The sequence below is a fragment of the Glycine max genome, chromosome 10 (assembly GCF_000004515.6).
Source record: "Glycine max cultivar Williams 82 chromosome 10, Glycine_max_v4.0, whole genome shotgun sequence".
NCBI lineage: Eukaryota > Viridiplantae > Streptophyta > Magnoliopsida > Fabales > Fabaceae > Glycine > Glycine max.
The window spans coordinates 16,380,814-16,389,255 of NC_038246.2; the positions used below are offsets into that span (position 1 = coordinate 16,380,814).

The window sequence follows — 8,442 nt, forward strand, 5'->3', positions numbered from 1 at the left end:
CCATACTTGACCTTGACTCAATGAAAACATTTTCTTAAAAGCATGTGCTTGGTTCGACCCTATGTTTGCAAGAATAGATATTTTGATTGTCAATACTTCAACAACCTATCATAAAGATGAATGATTAAGGCATACTTATGCTATGCATGACAAATGTAATTATGAGATTGACATGAGAAGCCCGAAGAACCATCCTTTCCTATTTAACAATGCATTAGGTACCATGTTCACGTGATTTTCAATTATTTAGTCTCAATAACCTTTTCTTTCTTCAGGAAATAGAACATGAGAATGTTATTCCTGTGTATCATTGAAAATGTGTTTGATTAACTATTAAAATTGGTTGAGATTATTTTTTATATTCACAAGAATGATTAAAACATGTGTTTGGTTAAACTATTTTTTCCTCAGAATATATATTATAATTACTAAAATATCTTTATCACACAAATCTCATTACACCATTTGTCCCCTCCCCATGTGTTTGACGATTACGATAATTGAAACAGAAACAAAAATTGTCAATTAAGAAAGGAGCATTAGAGGAAAAGGAAAAATTACTGTAAAATGAAGGAGCAAAATTTGCAAGATTGAAAAAATTTTAAACACATATCATGAAAAGACAATGAAAGAGTAGTAAGATAGTGATTAGTAAGAGGGTATATATGAAATTTTACTCATGAAGAGACATTCTTGTCCCATATGGGAAATTTTTCGATGTCTCTCCTATTGGGATTTAATATTGGTAGAACGTGAGATTAGGAACTTTTCAAGAATAAAATATACTAAAGATTAAATTTTTTATTATCTTGTAATAAACATGGAAACATTTTGTTCAATCCTATATTTTCGAGAATAACTAAATAGTCTACGAAACAAACGTCCAAGTTTATTATTTGAAGACTTCACATATTACCTTTTATAAAATTTATTAAGTAATTAAGTTATTTTAGTTTAGTTTCTTCTTGTTTTATTTTAGTCCTTTTAATATATTTATTTGATACGAACTAAAAATAAATTATCTTACAAGGATAAAAATTAAAAAAAATACAATGACTAAAACAAAATAACGAGGAACAAAATCTTAGAAGAATATTTTTTGAAAATAATACTTTTATAATGACAAATAAAAAATAGTATATTACATAAATCAAAGCATTTTTTTAATAAGAAGACATTTAGGATTTTATTTCACACTCCACTAATATTTTCCTGTTAAGTTCATACATCTTTTTTAATACTATTATCAGGTTCAAGCTTGGATAATATTTTATATGGTTAAAGTTAAAAGTGTGTCATATCGTTCTTATAAGGTTTAATATATAATATCTTTTGCATTAATTATTTTTTCACAAAAATATTCTTCTTTAAAGTCAGATATAGAATAATAACATTATGGTGAAAGAAACAAGACCCATTAATATTTTTTAATTTTGTTTATAGGGATAGTTTTGAAAAAAAATACCAATTTAAGATAAATTTAATCATCTCTACTAAATAACTAAATTTGTTATTTGAAACAACAATAGTATATATATTTTTTATGAGTGAGAAAATAAAAACATAGAAGAACACAAAATGAAAATTATTCCATAGTGAAGGAAACCCCGGAGCATATGCATAAACCAAATGCCTCATTTCTATCAGGCAGTTATAAAACCAGCATATTGTTGTTTGACAAAGCTCCCTTTTTTGGCTAGCCAATTGGTGCATTGGTTTGTTTCTTTGAAGACATGAATGAAGGTAATCTTCCAAGGTAGAGTACACCAAATTGTTGGATCTAGCTGATTATTGAAGCGTGAAGATGAAGTTGAATATCAGTGTCTGAAATCAATTGAAAAGCCACCTGTGAGTCAGATTCGAAGATCACATTATTCTAACCAGCATCCCAAGCGATAGTATCACAAAGATATAGCATGAAGCTTGACATTCATATTTGTTTTATGCCCACAAGAAGTTTTCTAACTGCCTCTATGATAGTGGTTGAAATCGATCAAGCATGTTCTAGTTCCACTGCCCATTAACAAGAACATCTTTAACTACAAGGTTGGTATCAGAGATGTGGAGATAGTCCAACATACCACAAATTGGTCCCTCATAAAATAACGAGATATCCGCTCTCCCCACTCTGTATATAAAGCCCTTCTTTAGAAACTCAAGAGCCTTAATAGTTGAAGACCAAGTATAGGAACACCATGCATGCATGATGGATGTGTTAGATAAATACTTGTGCTTTAACATATCAATCCACATTTGTCCTAATCATGAAGAATTCCCCAATTTTTTCCCAAGCGTTGACACATTCACTGATCTAGAGTTTCAAATGCTCAGACCTCTAGAGTTCATCATATTTGTCAACACTATCGACACTACAATACTCTTTCTCCTCACTGGGAACCAAAGATAGGACATAGTCATTTATTTTGTCAACAACATCTTTTGTAGAGGCTAGAATAGCTCTTTTTTGCAAGAAATGTTCGTTGTTGTAGTTTTTTAATAAATCTGGATATGTTGCATCAACGATTTCTTGGATAGGATCATCAAAGTCCATTATAAGAAACTCTTCTGGGATGGTGATTTCGTTATATCCATCATTAGGTTGTCCAAGTTTTCCATCACCTATGTCTAGTAGCCAATCAGAAAACTGTTTGAGTTCATCACTGTTGGCCTGGTCAAAAGGAATGGATTGCAACCGCATGTTTTTTTGTCAGTTTAAGAATTTCACAATGATCCCAAATGTATGATGCATTTAGAAATGCATGGACAATATCAGAGCGATTACCTCTTGGCACAACAAGTAGTATTTGCTAGAAATCACCACCGAAAACAATAACCTTTCCCCCAAAAGGTCTATCATTGTGCATGATGTCTTTTAAGCTTTTGTCAAGTGCTTCAAAACTAAACTTATGACACATTGGAGCTTCGTCCCAAATTATTAATTTTTTCATCTACAACAATTCAGCCAAGTCACTCCCTTGATGAATATTGCATGTTGAATTTTGTGTTGTAAGCACTGGTATAGCAAACTTAGAATGTGATGTTCTACCTCCGGGAAGCAATAATGAAGCAATCCCACTTGATGCCACTGTTAAAACAATGCCTCCATTAAACCGTATAGCAGATGATAAAGTTTTCCACATAAAGGTCTTGCCAGTTCCACCATATCCATAGAGAAAATAAACTCCCCCTGATTGACTTGCAACAACACACATAATCTTATTGAAAATAGAAACCTGCTCATCTGCATTTAGTAATGTATACATCATGAATTAGTAGTATGGATTGTTGGGAATGAATACTGTGTAAAGTAAAACTAAAATATGTTGTACATACCTATTTGTGAGTGATAACAGCTGTTAAATTTGGCGGCCAAAACTTCCTTGTCATAAGCCATTTCATTGTAGATGAGCCTATTTTGGTGTGGGTTGGCAACATAGCCTATTGGGTATAGCATTGAAGGGAAATCTCATAGGCTTTTCCTATTGGCTTGTAGCATATTTTCAATTTAAGTCAAACAAAGATGCATTGTTTCTTTGTTAGTGAGTTGAATGCCTATGAATAGTAAAATAATGACATCGTTAGCAAGTGAGTTGTTTCCTATGAATGATATGTAGTTATTTAGGATTTATGAAATTACCTTGTCTTCTATGATTAAATACAATATCATCTGCCATCCATTGCCAAGTTTGTTCCCACACATATTCTGGTCTATCCATGGTATTCATAAATAGCAGCTTGACAAATAACTTTCTAAGGAAGTGTGGAGTTCCCCAAGTGTTAGCCTCTCCTAAAGCACCAACAAATTCTTGATCACTTACTAGGAAACCTTTTGCAAAGCATGCTTCTCTAAATGTATGGTAGACGACATTGTCTATTGTTCTGATATCTTTGTAAGATTGTGACCCTTTAACGGAGGAAAGCATCATCCTCATGTAGAACAACTCTCTAGTTGAAGGGGGTACCCATATAAGCCTCCCTATTGTATTTCCTTGTTTTCTTGGTTGCCAGCATCTTTTGTGTGCAACATAAATGAATTTGGACACATATTCAGCATAAGTAAGATCCCGTCCATGATGGTATATTTTATTAGAATCCATCCAAGCTGTAAACGTTGATTCTTTGATTGTACTCTTGGATAGTACTACCCTAATTTGTTGACTATCTGTCCAGTAAACAGGCCATTGATTTTGAAGGTGGAAATAGAGACGTTCAATTGTTGGTGCACGTCCATGCATAGGGAATGCAAAAATCTTCCAACATGCTTTAGGGGGCGAGACATACCTATTGAATGATTAGTAAAACATAAACACAAAATATGTATCAATAAATGTAATAGCGAAGGGGTGTTGTGTATAGATGGATGTTGTGCATTTAATGAACATATCAGTGATACATACCGGCAATCAAGATAGTGTTTAATTTCATCGTCAACCTGATTCTGTCTACTATTTTGGTTCTGCACATTAACAATATCTATTGTAATCTGATAAGAACCTTTGTAGATGTACTTAAACATGTATTTGATTGATGTACTCTGATTGCACCATTTGACATTCAGGTGTGTTCTGTATTTGAGTAACAATTGTGGACTGTATGGTACAACAAATCGATTATCAAGTTCAATACCATGTTTTCAAACCATACGTCCGTTATTTCTTCTCCTATATACTGGAAATCCATCTTGGTCAACAATTTTTGCTTCGTGGAACTTCTTAGGAAAAAATCTAATACACTTCCCATTGATCATACATGGTGCCCTTCTATTTGGCAGTCCACATGGACCATGAATCATATGGTTGGAGACTACTTCATACTATGGAAGCAATGACTTCCAACATTATTTTAATGATGCCAAAGAATCAAGAGTTAAGCAAGTTCCAAAGAATCAGGCCACAAGAATCAAGTCTCAAAGAATCAAGATTCAAGAACAATTAAGTTTCAAGATTCAATATTCAAGAACAATCAAGATCAAGATTCAAGATTCAAGAGAAGAAATCGAAACAGAGTTAAGACTTCACAAGGGAAGTATTTTTCAAAAATCCAAACAGCACAATTTTGTTTTACAAAAGAATTTTCTCAAAAATTTTCTAAGTTACCAGAGTGTTTACTCTCGGGTAATCGATTACTAGTTTCATGTAATCGATTACCAGTGATCAAATTTGATTTCAAAATTTTTTTAACTGATTTGCAACATTCCAAAATATTTTTCAAATGGTGTAATCGATTACACTATATTGGAAATCGATTACCAGTGTATCTGAATGTTGGAATTCAAATCCAATTGCGAAGAGTCACAACTTTTCATAAAATGCATTGTGTAATCCATTACATGATTATGGTAATCGATTACCAGTGATAAGTTTAGAATAAAAAGTCAATAGTTGTAACTCTTGACATGATTTTCTCATTGTTATAACTCTTCCAATGGTTTTCTTGACCAGACATGAAGAGTCTATAAAAGTAAGACCTTGACTTGCATTAAAAAGAACTTTTACAACTCTTTAACAATTTTTGAGAACTTCTAAGAATTCCTTTCTACTCATCTCTCTTCTTGTTCTTCCTTTGCAAAAAAGCTTTCTAAGTTTTGTTTTTCCAAACCTTGTTTTTTTCTGCAAGTGAAAATTCTGCAGAAAACAAAAGTGTGCTATCTTTTCTTCTCTTCTCCCTTTGCCAAAAGAATAGAAGGACTAACCGCCTGAATTCTTTTGTGTCTCCCTTCTCTCTTCCAAGAGAATTCAAAGGACTAACTGCCTGAGAATTCTTTTGATTCTTCCCTTCCCCATAAACAAAAGATTTCAAAGGACTAACTGCCTGATATATCTTTTGTTTCCCCTTACAAAGATTCAAAGGACTAACCGCCTAAGAATTCTTTGTCCTAACACATTGGAGGGTACATCCTTTGTGGTACAAGTAGAGGGTACATCTACTTGGGTTGTTATACTGAGAACAAGAGAGGGTACATCTCTTGTGGATCAGTTCAAGTGGAGGGTACATCCAGTTGGTTGTTTAAAGAGAACAAGGGAGGGTACATCCCTTGTGGATCTTTAGCTTGTAAAGGATTTTACAAGGTAGAAAGAATGAAAAGAAAATTGCCCCTCAAATGAGTCATGGCCCGAGAAGAATGAAAAGAAAAGCTATAAAGAAAGAAGATCCAAGAAGGCGTATATTGCTTGGGATGACAATGACTCATCCGATGGTTCGGAGAAGGAGATCAATCTTCTATCCAAGGACTATGAAAGTGATGAGAACATCTCTCAAGAAGTTTAAGTATGAAAAACAAAAGGCTGACTTCCATCTTCAAAGATCTAGGCACTTAAGTCATGAAAAAGGTAACATCAAAACCATTATCTTTTAAATTAAGTTAATTGAAATTTTTCTTTCATTTAACTTGTTTATATGATGACCAACAAAATTTTATTTGTTTGTCTTGTTTGATTTCTATAATGAGTTTGTGCTAATATGTTTGATTGAGTTATTTTTTTTCAAAACATGAAGTCTATTTTTTTTTAAAACAAATATTTGATGATGTCTATTATTCTTGCATGATTTTGTGTATGATATGTGAATTACTTGTTTAAAAAACAAATCTTTCATAAAGTTGTTCAAAAATCTATTATGTTATATATATTTATTTTCATATAAGAGTTTTTAGATATACAGTATTTTGACCCCCTCTCAAATCCGTTCATCCTAAGATTTCTTTCAACATTTAAGTTTTGCTAAAATATTCTCTGATAATTAATTACTACAATAATGTGATTGATTATAAAACAGTCAGGAAGAGTGTAATTGATTACCAAATGTTGTAATCGATTACAACGCATCCCTACTCTTATAAATTCAGATTTCAAAATCTGAAATCTGAAACCTCTCATTCCTCTCGCGAACCCTCATTCCCAATTCGTATTTCAGCCATAACTTACTCATTTCTTATCCATATCACATCCCACAAAGCCCAAAATTCATCTTTTTTCATCCTCTTTCATTTCAACCGATTGAAATTTTGAATAAGTCTCTCAAATAGCGAAACCATTGAAGAAGCACAAGGGTTCTTCAAGTAGAAGCCAACGGCACTCCGAGGTTCAGGATACTCCAATTCCTTCCTCCATTTTCTCCTCCTCATTGTTCTCATCGGAAGAAAAACGTATACGGTACACAAACCTCTTCTCCTCTCATTTTATCATTGACCCTAAGTTCATAGATATGGATTTCTTTTCTGATGAGAGTTTCGAATGCACTCAAGCATTTCAAAACTCAAATCTCATTCCCTTTATGTCTTTAAAACTGCCTGTGTATTCTGAATTGGTAAAAGCTTTTTATTCTAACCTTGAAATTCAAGAAAGTACCTTGATTTCTGAGGTCTATGGGATAAAGATGGTCATTGACCAATCCCTCTTCAATGATTTGACCCAATTGTCTAGTGACGGTGTACCATTTGAAGGTGCACTAAATAATGATTGGAAGTTTGATTTTTCTGTGCATGATGCCCACCGGTTGGTTTGCACCAACCAAGAAGGCTGCTTGCCGGTTCATAGGCTCTTGAAAGCTGCATCCTTCACTATCTTATTGTTCGTATCTTACTCCCAAGATCTTCAAACCTTGCACAGATTTCTGAAGAAGATCTTATAGTCATGTGGGCCTTTCATACCGGCCGACAAATTGATTGGGCACACCTTGTCCGGTATCACATGCATAAGGCATTGTGATTAAATGCTCCTTTGCCCTATCCTCATTTAGTCACTCTTTTCCTTCAACATTTTAACATCCTTCTTGATTCTGAACCTTATGTTCCAATCAAGAGATCTTTCTTGATCGGTGTTGTTGTGGTTGCGTCCTTTGGTTACCGCAAAGAGCGTGATGGCCCTTGGGTAAAAAAGGGTGCTCAACCAAATGATGCTGAAGGACAATTACCGGTTGAAGGGGACTCTTCTCTCCTTCAGAGTATTTTGGACAGGTTTGATGGACTTCAAACCTATGTTGGTGAAAGGTTTGATGCTTTGGAACGACAAGTGGACACGCGATTCGACGAAATGGACTCAAGGATCACAAAAGTTGAAGAAGATGTCACCATCATTCACGACTGCCTTGATTTACCTCCACCACCACCATCAGTGTAGACATTACTGTTGGATCGAGTGGCCTCAGAATAATTAAGAAGGGGGGGTTGAATTAATTATTCCTAAAACTTTACCAATTAAAAATTACTCTTTTAAGGCTTTTACTTATGTTGTTAAGAGAATATGGAGTAGAAGAGAAACTTAACAAAAAGTAAAAGCGGAAATTAAATGCACAGCGGAAAGTAAAAGAGTAGGGAAGAAGGAAACAAACACACAAGAGTTACTGGTTCGGCAACAACCTGTGCCTACCTCCAGTCCCCAAGCGACCTGCGGTCCTTGAGATTTCTTTCAACCCTGTAAAAAACCTTTTACAAGCAAAGATCCA

The 8,442-nt window shown here is 33.9% G+C and overlaps 1 pseudogene; it reads right to left on the reverse strand.

Annotated features, from left to right (window-relative positions):
• Nucleotides 1–2,672: 2,672 nt before the first annotated feature.
• LOC100805539 (uncharacterized) lies at nucleotides 2,673–4,286 on the reverse strand (annotated as a pseudogene).
• Nucleotides 4,287–8,442: the final 4,156 nt, after the last annotated feature.